Source organism: Malus sylvestris, chromosome 11 (genome assembly GCF_916048215.2).
Source record: "Malus sylvestris chromosome 11, drMalSylv7.2, whole genome shotgun sequence".
NCBI lineage: Eukaryota > Viridiplantae > Streptophyta > Magnoliopsida > Rosales > Rosaceae > Malus > Malus sylvestris.
Window position 1 is genome coordinate 8,845,871 of NC_062270.1, and position 14,302 is coordinate 8,860,172.

Below are 14,302 nucleotides of genomic sequence, written 5' to 3' on the forward strand. Positions count from 1 at the left end.
CCACATTATGGTGGTTGTGCTTGTTCCATCACCAATGGTTGCATCATGTCTGGTGTTTGATTTTTTTTACTCGGATAATTCATGTAGCGATCTATTCATGTCACAGCCATCGCTGGGTCAACGAAACTGTGATGCAAAATTTGAAAACACATTAGAGTCAATAAGGATCATTAACATGCTCTTACAATGATTATGAACATTAATTTTGTCATTAGACGCGAGATAAAGTGATAAAATTTCAATTAAGATTGCTAGATGTGATTCGTGATGTAAAATGGTTAGCTTTCTTGAGTTCTATACCTTCCAATATGTATAGAACATCTTTATTTTAAACAAAATTTCATTGTGCCCGGAACACCACATGCTATTGTTAATTTTTTTAAAACAAGTATCTCATCACTTGTATAGCGACACATGGTGAACTGTAAACTATATTGCAAAAGATGAAGATTGGTACAGAGGAAGAGAAAGCATTGGTAGAGAGAAACAAAAGAGATTGTATTGATTGATTAGAGGAAATGTATACAAATGAACTTAATGAAAATAATAGCTATATCATCCCTTATATAGCCATATATTCCGATTATAATAATACCCTTCTAACTATACTAACAAACTCCACTACTATAATAGTGTCATGTGGCATTTCTGTTATTACTAAACATTTCTGTTATTATGAACCACTCACTGAAAAACATCTCCTTATGTTTGTTGGCACAAATAAATGACAGTGTGCGCTACTAATTCCTATGAGGCTACATACAATGTTTGTAACGTGGCAGTTATTTATTCATGAATAAATATTGGAACGAAAAAATTAAAAAAGAATAAAAACAACATAAGAATTGTTTTAGTTCTGAAAAATACACATAAAATTTCAACAGATAAAAAAAAATTACCTTCGTTTGAAAGTAGATGTTTGAAAGTAGGATTGATGATAGATTCACCAAATAAATTTCCCTTTTGTATCAGTGTACTGTGTACAGGCAGAATTATGATTGAAAATTAAAAAATAAATAAATAAAAACTTTATTCTTGACTACAATGTAAGAATAATTTAGAGGTTGGGTAAACTCGATTTGCAACAGTGTTGTGGGTATAAAAATTAACGCCAAGAGCATTTGGTAAATGTGTATGTAAAGAGGTTGTGAATGTGTATAATGACCAAACAAGACATAGTTCTAATTAAGATAAAAATGTTGGGTTGTTACTAACTATACCTTTGGTAAATCAACCATTATTAGATGATTAGTTTGAACAATAAGTTATGCATTCTAGTTGTAGAATCTTTAAAGGATGGGTTTGAAATTTGATACTATATATGGTAAAGATAGAATTTCAAAATCCGCAATATTCCATTTTTTCAAACTTGTCTTTGTTTATTTCCTTATTTTTTTTCATTTCCTACCATATCAGATTATATTATATCAAGGTTCTAAAAGTCGCTAGGCGCTAGTCGGGCGGCGGGTTGGGGCCTAGCGCCTAGGCGGCTAGGCGGGGCCTAGGCGGACTAGGCGGATTTAAGTAAATCTATCATATTTCATGTAGATAAGTGTCTGCTTCTACTTGAAATATATATAATTTCATCATAAACTACAAAATAGAATGCATATATATCATGAAGTATTGGAACATAATGAAAACATGTGAAATAAGGATATAATGTTTGTTCATTCAAGTATGCAACAAGTCTCTTACAATTTATTGGAAAAAAACAAAATGCAAAATGAAAGTTATGTATTTTATGTCTAAGTGAGTTGCAACCTAGGCGGGTCTAGGCGGGTGCCTAGGCGGGCTAGGCGGGTGCCTAGGTGGTCTAGGCGGTGGGCTGGGGTCTAGGCATTAATCGGGGCGGTGGACTGGGGCCTAGCGCCTAGGCGGGGATTTTTAAAACAGTGTATTATATTTATCCTACTATCTTAGAAAATTTTCAATATCGTAAATGCAAATAAGCAAAATCTTATATACTTTATTTTTTTTGCTTCAATTTCTTTCATATTTATGCAGAAAATTTTATAACTATGCAAAGAAAAATACAAACATGTATGTCACATCCCGGCCCGGGTCCACCACATACCGGGCCCGTTCCACCACCGTAGCACGATATTGTCTGCTTTGGGCTTACCATTCCTTCACAGTTTTGTTTTGGGAACTCACGAGCAACTTCCCAGTGGGTCACCCATCCTGGGAGTGCTCTGGCCTCATTCTCGCTTAACTTCGGAGTTCCTACGAAACTCGAAGCCAGTGAGCCCCAAAAGGCCTTGTGCTATGTAGGGATGAGAATATACATTTAAGGATCGCTCCCCTGGGTGATGTGAGATGTTACAATCCACCCCCCTTAGGGGCCCAACGTCCTCGTCGGCACACTTCCGGCCAGGGATTGGCTCTGATACCATTTTGTCACATCCCAGCCCGGGTCCACCACATCTCGGGCCCGTTCCACCACCGTAGCACGATATTGTCTGCTTTGGGCTTACCATTCCCTCACGGTTTTGTTTTGGGAACTCACGAGCAACTTCCCAGTGGGTCACCCATCCTAGGAGTGCTCTGGCCTCCTTCTCGCTTAACTTCAGATTTTCTACCGAACCCGAAGCCAGTGAGCTCCCAAAAGGTCTCGTACTAGGTAGGGATGAGAATATACATTTAAGGATCACTCCCCTGGGCGATGTGGGATGTTACATGTAGGACTAGAATTGCAAAATCCCTAGTATTGCATTTTTGTACAATTTCCTTTTGTGAATTTTCCATTTTTCATTTCCTAGCATATCAAGTTTTATATTATTTTATAATCTTTATTATTATGTTAGAGAATTTCAAATATGGTAAAGCAAAGATGAAAAATCGCTTATGCTTTATTTTTGGCTTCAATATCTTTATGTCTATGCAGAAAAGTTCTTTATGTCTATGTAGATCAGCATCAAACTATTATTTTTTCAATCTTTTCAAATAGACGGCATTTTGAAACATTTCAAAATGAGGCGCCATGTCTACATGTACAGGATATCCAAAACAATCTTTGTTCACACAGATGTGATGGAAAACTGAAATAATCTCCCAGCTTCGGTGTATAAACTCTTTTCTTTGCTCACCGCTGAATAAAACATCCTCTTGTTTCCATCAAACCAAACAACATACCGGTGTAAGTTATAATGCAACCAGCACTATATGACCACTACTCTAGGATTACAATTCAATAAACAAATGCATAGGAAATCCTCAATAGATTAATCGCAAGGTAGCTAAAGCCATCCGGAAAGTGTTTGTCTTCTAGATTTATGAAAGAAGTTTTGCACTTGGTAACTAATTTATTATTCTACAACTTATGTCGTGTGCTTTATCTTTTACTACAAACACTTATGGATGTGGCCATACATGCATGATAACATACATGAAGCTAAAAATCCAGATGCATACCAAATCCTTGCTCAAGCCGAATTCCAATGAATACAAGACTTAGCATATTGGAAAGCACATGGAAAAATCCAGATGCATAACTAATCGTAGATTTGCTTGTATATTCACTAGGTTTCCCAAGTCCAACATTGATTAAAAACAGAATTACATCAAGCTTCATGCAGTTCAACTATTTTCTTTACACATAACTACTATAACCAAAATTCCAAATCCACCAAGTCACAAAATTTGCAAAAAACAATTGTGGAAACATAACTTTCACAATTACTCTTACCAAAAAAAGTCTCAACCTTGATTGATCCCGCTCTAATTTCACAAAAAATAAAAATAAAAAAAACCAGTCCAACTATCCAATCCTCCTCATCATTATTTCACCAAAAACACACAAACAAAAGCAACTTACATGAAATGGGACTGCCACTGCGTCAATTCCCCACAATCCACAACTAAAACCTTCCAAATTTCCACATGCGAGCACCCAACAAATCCCGAAACACAAATTTCAATCCAAAACTGCAAACCCCAACAATTTTAAACACAGAAACTAATAAAAGAGAAGCTTTACGTGGTTGAAGACGGCCCAAGAAGTGGGTTTTCCTTGAAGGGCTGAAAGGAGAGGAGATGAGATTTTCAACGGAAAGGACTCCGGATCCCTTCCACCAAATCCACAAGTCCGGGATCTGGCCCTTAAAAAAGGTCTACACTTTGGCTGAGGTCTCCACTCACAATGATCGCAAGGACTGTTGCCTCGTCATCGATGGCAAGGTAATCTTTTAGCTCCTTCTGCGGTTTTCAGTTAAAGTTAAATTTGGGGATTTTGCATCTGGGTTGTGTTATTTTATGGGTTTGTGTGTGTGATTGAATCTGGGTTCTGCTCTGATTGGATCTGTGTGAAGTGTTTTGTTAGCGGGTTTTGATTGGTTTAGTTGAATTTTGGTTTATACTAGAAAATTTGCCTGCATTTGTTGCGGGTTTTGAAACTATTATCTACAACTGGCATGAATAATTTCCATAGAAAGTAACTGACAAGACCGTCTAGCACCTAAGAACCAATGAAGTGAATTTGCTTGCTATATATGGATATACATGCTGTAAGAAACCATTCATATTCAGTTCCAGTGACAATATCGCTTTTCTTGAGTCCCTTTTGAATGATATTTCTTGTGGCTTTGGATCAACAATAGTACTTACAAAAGATTACAAAACATTGTTTCATTTACCTGAAGAAAAATGACAAAATATTGTTTTACTTGGTTACCTTTCAGAAAATTAGAATGACACTAAAAATATTTCCGCTATTCAAATATCATATGCCAGAATGAAATCGAAAAACTAAACTTTGAATTCAAAACTATTCACATGCAGAATAAATTGAAATGCCTCAGAATATTATCATGATCCAATTGTAGATGGAAAATGCCCGAAAGTAATCCATGCCTTTCTCAAAAAATAGGTCATTCAGCGTTGAGCACCAAGTAATAGCCTCTAATATCAGAGAAAATACCTGCCAAGAAGAGAAATTAAAATATTAGGCATATGAGTGCAAGCTTACAGAAACTTTGTTTTTGTACACTTTCTTCTCCCTTCAATGATTGTTTGTTTCTTATCCAGAAAAATAAAATGAGCAGGTTAATGATAATCACATGTGCAAAATGCTAATCCTATGGTCTAAAGCTAACTGAGTTTTTAAGTGTAAAATCCCTAATTTCACTGCATTTGGATTGATCACAGTTCGTGACTTGTTAAACTTGACATCTCCTTGTACATTTTGGGAACTTGACAGAAGTGCTCATAAAATCAAATTACACAATATCTACTAAAAACTTAGAGAAGGGACTCAATTAGTCAACAAACAAGTGTCTCACACTTAAATATTAAAGACCAAAGAGAGAAAACCAAGCCAAACTCTTAAAAATTCGTTGGCACACATGCTTCATTGGCTCAATTGAATGTATAATGCATACTTGGATACAACAATTCGAACAATTGTTAGAGATTGGCATAAGCCTCCAAACTTGAATAAATTTGAAACCTTAAGAAAGCAGAACCTGTTTTCCTTCATATTTGTGCTGTTTCGATGAGCTTATCTCGCTATCACTTGGTTCATTAGTTCTAAACGAAGTTCTAATCACTACGAAAACAGCTTAATAACAGTTGATTATCTCTAAAACAAAGAGGGAAAACATAGAAATACTATATGTACTCAAAATCCCAAATGTGTAACACATGGTTGTAATCTACTGTGATTTCAAAATTTAAAATTCGACACAAAAATGAAATTTGGAATGATTAGCAGGGAAATAAGAGAGAGAAGTGTGAGTGAATATACCCATGAGGCCTTCAGATCTGAGTTTGGAGCTGGAAGCGGCAGAGGTTGCAAACCCAGAGCATGGAAGAAGCGGGAAGGATTTTCCTCTGTGCTGCCTCATGCATGTGTCTTCTACTATTTATCCAAGCATTGACTGTTCAAATATTGGGTGGTGGGTAATCTTAAAACTGATATAATCGTATAGAAATAACTTTGTTCAATCTTTCAGGATCTTAGCAACATTTCTTTTGTTTCATGACTTCTCAACAAAAGATGTGGCATCAACAATATTTGTGACTTAATTCTGAATCATGTCTCTATTTTAGATTGAGAGAGAGCATGATTTAAGCAGGAACTATATCAGGCAATTTTCCTATCTAGCAAATGGTCAAGACAGAAAAAAATCAATCTTCGATATAGAAAAGATCCTGAGCTTATAAAAACCACCAAATCAAAGTTATGCTTTTTTATCTGCTTGTTTGCAACACGGCATATTTATTGCTTTCCAGGGTATAAATGGCTATTAAGCAAAATGAAAAAGAAGTTAAAGACTTCCAACAATGGATAGCATACCACCATCATATGTGATCAACGGCAACACTATAAAAGCATGCTGGAATTAGAGAGATGAGACTGGTGGTTGGTGGCATATTTTGATTAGCATTACCTCCAAGATAAGTCAACCTCTTTGATCATATGGGAATTTGCAACGCATGGATTTCCCGTAGATATCTTTTGCATCATCATAGTAATTCAAAAAGGTAAACATGATCACATGTTTCAGGACAGCATACAGAACACGCGCATACACACCCCAATTGCAAACTCTGCAATGAAAAGGACCAAAATAAAATAAAAACTTTAGTTAAACTAAAACAATTACAACAACAACAACAAGGAATATCATCTTGAATATGTCCTGTTAACTCATCCATTACCAACGCAAAAAGGTAAGGACTTAAGGATGAGCCTTGATGTAATCCTACAGTTATGGGAAAGCTTTCGGTTTGTCCTTCATGAGTTCTTACGGCAGTCTTTGCTCCTTCATACATATCCTTTATAGCTTGGATATATGCTACTCGTACTCCTTTCTTCTCTAAAATCCTCCAAAGAATGTCTCTTGGGACCCTATCATACGCTTTTTCCAAATCTATAAAGACCATGTGTAAATCCTTTTTCCCATCTCTATATCTTTCCATCAATCTTCGTAAGAGATAGATTGCCTCCATGGTTGAGCGCCCTGGCATGAACCCGAATTGGTTGTCCGAAACCCGTATCTCTTGCCTCAATCTATGCTCAATGACTCTCTCCCAGAGCTTCATTGTATGATTCATTAGCTTAATACCCCTATAGTTCATGCAATTTTGTACGTCGCCCTTATTCTTGTAGATAGGCACCAAAGTGCTCGTTCGCCACTCATTTGGCATCTTCTTCATTTTCAAAATCCTATTGAAAAGGTCAGTGAGCCATGTTATACCTGTCTCTCCCAAAACTTTCCACACTTCGATTGGTATATCGTCTGGGCCTACTGCTTTTCTATGCTTCATCTTCTTCAAAGCTACAACCACTTCTTCCTTCCGGATTCGACGATAAAAGGAGTAGTTTCTACATTCTTCTGAGTTACTCAACTCCCCTAAAGAAGCACTTCTTTCATGTCTTTCATTGAAAAGATTATGAAAATAACCTCTCCATCTGTCTTTAACCGCGTTCTCTGTAGCAAGAACCTTTCCATCCTCATCCTTGATGCATCTCACTTGGTTTAGGTCCCTTGTCTTCTTTTCCCTTGCTCTAGCTAGTTTATAGATATCCAACTCTCCTTCTTTGGTATCTAGTCGCTTATACATATCGTCATAAGCCGCTAACTTAGCTTCTCTCACAGCTTTCTTCGCCTCTTGCTTCGCTTTTCTATACCTTTCACCATTTTCATCGGTCCTATCCTTGTATAAGGCTTTACAACACTCCTTCTTAGCCTTCACCTTTGTTTGTACCTCCTCATTCCACCACCAAGATTCCTTTTGGTGTGGGGCAAAGCCCTTGGACTCTCCTAATATCTCTTTTGCTACTTTTCGGATACAACTAGCCATGGAATCCCACATTTGGCTAGCTTCCCCCTCTCTATCCCACACACACTGGGTGATTACTTTCTCTTTGAAAATGGCTTGTTTTTCTTCTTTTAGATTCCACCATCTAGTCCTTGGGCACTTCCAAGTCTTGTTCTTTTTTCTCACTCTTTTGATATGTACATCCATCACCAACAAGCGATGTTGATTAGCCACACTCTCTCCTGGTATAACTTTGCAATCCTTACAAGTTATACGATCCCCTTTCCTCATTAGAAGAAAATCTATTTGTATTTTTGACGACCCACTCTTGTAGGTGATCACATGTTCTTCTCTCTTCTTACAGAAGGTGTTGGCTAATAAGAGATCATATGCCATTGCAAAATCCAAGATAGCTTCCCCATCCTCGTTTCTCTCCCCAAAACCATGGCCACCATGAAAACCTCCATAGTTGCTTGTCTCCCTGCCCACGTGTCCATTTAAATCTCCTCCTATAAATAACTTCTCCGTCTGAGCAATTCCTTGCACCAAGTCTCCAAGGTCTTCCTAAAATTTCTCCTTCGAACTCGTATCCAACCCTACTTGAGGTGCGTACGCACTAATCACATTGATAAGTTCTTGTCCTATTACAATCTTGATTGCCATGATTCTATCTCCTACCCTCTTGACATCTACAACATCTTGTGTCAAGGTCTTGTCCACGATTATGCCAACACCGTTTCTCGTTCTATTTGTGCCCGAATACCAAAGTTTAAACCCTGAGTTTTCTAGATCCTTTGCCTTACGACCAACCCACCTAGTTTCTTGTAGGCACATAATATTTATCCTTCTCCTCACCATAACTTCCACTACTTCCATAGATTTTCCCGTTAAGGTTCCTATATTCCACGTTCCTAAACGCATTTTGCTCTCTTGAACTCTACCCTTCTGTCCTAGCTTCTTCACCCTCCCCCGTCTAATAGGATCAAAGTACTTCTTTTGTGTGTCCCGTGTAAAGTTGATAGGAGCATATGCTCCCAAACAACTTTGAGTGGAGTCGTTCGAAAAGAAGTTTCTATGGCCCCTTTGCTCATTTAACACTGCATCCGGGTGCCGATGGAGATACAGCGACCCTTGCTCACTTATCACTGTGCTCGGGCCACCCAGCACGCCACTTACGGGTGACGCCCTAGCTTTAGCGCGATTTCGTTCTGGATTTATTTTCATAAGGATTCGACGTGATCATAGAGTGCCGGCTGTCGACTACCTGACGCCCTCCCCCTCCTCCTTTATCCGGGCTTGGGACCGGCAATGTAAGATAAACTTACATAGGCGGAGTTAAACTAAAACAATTACAAAATGCAAAATTCAATTCTTTCTTTTTTCTTGTGTCAAAATTAAATTATAATAACAAACCTTCATAAATGCATCAATTTCTGGATCCGGCCTTATGTTCCTTTCCCTCTCTAACCGTACCAAATCATTCATGTATGCTACATCATAAAACAATTGACAAAAACATGGGAAGGATATCAACAGTGCTCGATTGAGTTCATGAAATCAATTGCTAGAATTAAGAATATATGTGCATTGAAAGTAACGAAATTGCAATTAACAGGAACACACCTGCATAGGCTTCGCTTGCATCTTGACATCTAGCTGTAAAATCCAATGTTTCTCTTACGGTCAGCTGTGAAAATGATTATCTGTTTGGTGGATTTATGCCCCAAAATTCGAACACCAGAGTTTCCTGAAAGCAAAAAAGACTGAAATTAGACAGTCACCCCCAAAAATTACAAAACAAAAAACAGAAGGTTAGTTTGCTCCTCTCCGAAGCAAAGGAATTGAAAGAAAGGAAGAGCAAAATAAAAGAAAAGGGGGAGTCTAAACCTGGACACCAAGCATAATAAGTACAACTACTGCTAAAACCATTTGTCAGATGATATGAAATATGAATCATGAACATATACGCAAGAAAGTTTCCCTTATGGAATTCTCAAATAATCTGGTACAGACTGGATCACCTATAGATGAAGAAACAATAGTCCTACCAGTATAGAAGCACGCAAAAGAAGCTCTAAGAATTAGAAAAGCATCGTCCTCCATAATCGATCAGCTGGGTGAAAAGGATTTAGAGAGATTTTGAATTTGGGGTGTGAAGGGGTGAAAATAAATTCCTGGAAATCAGCCTGCCCCCACATTATACAATGAGTGGGAAGAAACTGAACGTCTTTGATTAGAAAGAGATGGTTTCCAAAAAAGTTCTATTTCTTATGAAACATTAGTTTACACAAAATTTCAGTTACCAAATCCAAAAAAAAATGTGACTCTATATGGCTTTCTTACTACATAAAAATATCCCTTAGTTAAAGCATGCCACACATCATCACATTGCTATTATATGAAGTATATTCCTCAGTGGCAAGTAATATACTCTCCTTAGCATGACCTCTCAATCCCCTCTTTTATCTCCCTAGAATCGTACAACAACCCATAAATACGGTGCCCCTTTAAAATCCAAGCATACATTAAAAATTCAACAATACAGTTACAAAATCTCTATAAATGAACATACCTCATTGTAAGAGTTGTGATTTAAATTCCAATGCTTTCGAATCGTTATAGTGTTAAGTCATTTCCTTAATTTCAAGTTTATGTTGAAATTGTGTGTGATTTTGTGATTTTTGCAGCGAAACCATTTTAAGCTGAAAGGGTATTCGAGGGATGGGCTTCTCCGTCTTCCTCTTGGGTCATGTCATCAAAGGACATTTTTTTTTTGCAGACCCACTTCAAATCGAATAGATGGAAACTACCAACTCATCTCTTGGAAGGTAACTTCTGGAGTTGTTAAGTTTTGTGAAATATTTGATCTGGGGTTTTTTTTTTGGGGGGGGGGGGGAGGTGAAATTAGATACTTAGTTTTTGAAATAATGCAATACAACATGATTAAAGAAAGAAGATTCTTATATGATCCACCTTTGTTCCTTCTTTTTTTTTTTTTAATATTTTGTTGTTTTCTAATTTCGCTTTGCATCCTTTTTATGTCCATCAGTTGGCACTCCATGGTATAAACTAACTCTAAATCTTTGTTGCCAACTATATTTTGTGTTTTTTGAATTACAGAAAATTTGCTAGGTTTAATTGTTTTTTAATTTTACGGTTTAATTGTTTTTCCTTATTATGATCGAGTGGTAAATTAGTTGAATTCCACAGAGTACGAATAGCTAAATGCATTTTCTTAAATATTTTGCAGTGGCACACTCTGGGGATTTGTTGTTTTTCATGCTGTTTAATGTGAAATGTATGCATAAAACTCGAGAGGATTTAACTGTAGTCACCTTCAGTAATATTAGTAGCTTACGTATTTCATTACTCTGATACTCTTCTAGCTGCTAGTTGGAAGATCATAAATTCATAATACTATTATCGGTTTTGAAAACTCTAAAATGTGACTGTTTTCTGTGAACTATGACAGGGTCTAATCTTTATTTCTGGATTGCAATCAGTCCAATTGTGGTTAGTACATATTATACTCATCTCTTTTTCAGTTTCGGTTTGTCACATGTTCATAAAAACTAACTAAACTAACTGCAGCTGCAACAGAATTATGCTTAACGAATCCACCATAATTAAAAATCTAAGCAAAGGATTATTCAACTATTTTGCTTAAGAATTTTCAGTTCACTGTCCCAATAAATGAATATTAAATTGGCTTTAATTCGGAAAAAAACAAAATCCATTGCAAGTGTATAGTAAAGCAAAGAACCACAATCTTTTAATTTACTTTTTCTGCTTTAGAGTATGGGTCCCTTTCCTTCTCTAAATCCCAATTTTTAACTTCATTTCAAAGGCCATTACATTGCAAATGCCTCTTATTTTTTCATTGAAGTATACATCTTAAGTTGGAACAGGGAAAATCCATTCTAGTCAATCATCCAGCCAACAAAGATTTACTCCAACTCCTATCAAAGTCTTAATCACATTTCACAAAAGTTGATTACTTTCATTTCGAACGATTGGATTGCCGATCACTAAATCTTATCTCATTTTTTAGAATGTACCTTTTTCTAGAAAGCACTTGATTTCAATTCTTCTTGACAAAAATTAATTGTTTCGATTAACGATGTCTAATTGGAGCCCAAAAGGTTTTGGGTCATTGCAGGTGAGCCCAAAGAGAAATAAAAAACAGGCCGAAAGAGGGAGCCCAAAAGGGCTCGGGTTAGGTCCAAAAGATACCCCAGCAGTAGCTGGGTGTGTTCGCCGAGGAAGAAAGTTGGCTCCACTGCTTCAGGCTCCCGTGCTTTCAGACAATGGTGCTCAGGGTGAGTCTATAGGTTGTGGGAGACCTCGAAGGTGAACAAAGATTTGAAAAAAAAAATCTCAACATTCTTTGTAAAACCCTAGAACTTCAAATCGGGTTTTTCAAAAATCTGATGAGATTCAATCGATGTCGGGGACAAGCTTCAGGCCGTCAAACATGGTGACCCGAGGTGTGAGGATGGGCTGCAGGCCATCTTGCGATGGTGGAGACGCCGTGAAGGGCGTCGGGTTTCTGGGTTTTAACCCGGAGCCCGCGGATCCGGCTTGGGAACTCGATGTGGCCATCCAAGCTTCAGGCTTGGTTTAAGATGCAAGGTCATGGGTTTGAAGAACCCAGACTGTGATTCCCGATTTCGTTTTTTTTTTTTTCAATTCAAATATAATTCAATTCAAAGAATATTCAATTCAATATTTTAATAAATGTACATATATTTGATGCAATTCATGGCAAATATCAAATTCACATAATTCAACAATTATGAATATAATGCACACACAATTTATGTAGAATATAAAATTCGAAAAAGGTAAAGTTGGGTCATGCATTATGATATACTTTCCCTCTTTTTGTCAATTGTTTTATGTTGTAGCATACATGAATGATTTGGTACGGTTAGAGAGGGAAAGGAACATAAGGCCGGATCCAGAAATTGATGCATTTATGAAGGTTTGTTATTATAAATTAATTTTGACACAAGAAAAAAGAAAGAATTGAATTTCGCATTTTGTAATTGTTTTAGTTTAACTAAAGTTTTAATTTTATTTTGGTCATTTTCATTGCAGAGTTTGCAAAAAAGAAAGAATTGAATTTTGGATTTTGTGATTGTTTTAGTTTAACTGAAGTTTTTATTTTATTTTGGTCCTTTTCATTGCAGAGTTTGCAATTGGGGTGTGTATACGCGTGTTCTATATGTTGTCCTGAAACATGTGATCATATTTACCTTTTTGATAATGACTATGATGATGCAAAACATATCTACGGGAAATCCATGCGTTGCAGATTCCCATATGATTAGAGAGGTCGACTTATCTTGGAGATAATGCTAATCAAAATATGCCACCAACCACCAGTCTCATCTCTCTAATTCCACCATGCTTTTATAGTGTTGCCCTGGATCACATATGATGGTGGTATGCTCTCCATTGTTGGAAGTCTTTAACTTCTTTTTCATTTTGCTTGATAGCCATTTATACCCCGGAAAGCAATAAATATGCCGTGTTGCAAACAAGCACATAAAAAAGCATAACTTTGATTTGGTGGTTTTTATAAGCTCATGATCTTTTCTATATCGAAGATTGATTTTTCTATCTTAACCATTTGCTAGATAGGAAAATTGCCTGAGATAGTTCCCGCTTAAATCATGCTCTCTCTCTCTCTCTCTCTCTCTCTCTCTCTCTCTCTCTCTCTCTCTCTCAAATAGAGACATGATTAAATTAACATCACAAATATTGTTGATGCCACATCTTTTGTTGAGAAGTCATGAAACAAAAGACATGTTGCTAAGATCCTGAAAGATCGAACAATATTTGAACAGTCAGTGCTTGGATAAATAGTAGAAGACACGTGCATGAGGCAGCACAGAGGAAAATCCTTCCCGCTTCTTCCATGCTCTGGCCTCTGCCGCTTCCAGCTCCGAACTCGGATCTGAAGGCCTCATGGGTATATTCGCTCACACATCTCTCTCTTATTTCCCTGCTAATCATTCCAAATTTCATTTTTGTGTCGAATTTTAAATTTTGAAATCATGGTAGATTACAACCATGTGTTACACATTTGGGATTTTGAGTACATATAGTATTTCTAAGTTTTCCCTCTTTGTTTTAGAGATAATCAACTGTTATTAAGCTGTTTTCGTAGTGATTAGAACTTCTTTTAGAACTAATGAATCAAGTGATAGCGAGATAAGCTAATCGAAACAGCAGAAATATGAAGGAAAATAGGTTCTGCTTTCTTAAGGTTTCAAATTTTTTCAAGTTTGGAGGCTTATGTGAATCTCTAACAATTGTTCAAATTGTTGTATCCAAGTATGCATTATACATTCAATTGAGCCAATGAAGCATGTGTGCCAACGAATTTTGAAGAGTTCGGCTTGGTTTTCTCTCTTTGGTCTTTAATATTTAAGTGTGAGACACCTGTTTGTTGACTAATTGAGACCCTTCCCCAAGTTTTTAGTAGATATTGTGTAATTTGCTTTTATGAGCACTTCTTAAGCTGTCAAAT

At 36.8% G+C, this 14,302-nt stretch overlaps 1 protein-coding gene and 1 long non-coding RNA gene across 4 annotated transcripts in view; both read right to left on the reverse strand.

Moving 5' to 3' along the window:
- The window catches only part of LOC126591225 (RHOMBOID-like protein 1), a 52,465-nt gene that overhangs the window by 6,077 nt on the left and 32,086 nt on the right, over positions 1-14,302 (reverse strand). The gene's annotated exons all lie outside the window — the stretch shown is intronic.
- On the reverse strand, positions 4,546-9,959 carry LOC126591230 (uncharacterized). Of its 2 annotated transcripts, none has more exons than XR_007612307.1 (6): positions 9,827-9,959; positions 9,388-9,511; positions 9,178-9,254; positions 6,390-6,549; positions 5,744-5,876; positions 4,546-4,918 (listed from the first exon to the last, which is right to left on the reverse strand). It is a non-coding gene; the product is annotated as an uncharacterized LOC126591230 (long non-coding RNA). The 2 variants fall into 2 exon arrangements; XR_007612306.1 differs by having other exon boundaries at positions 9,813-9,953.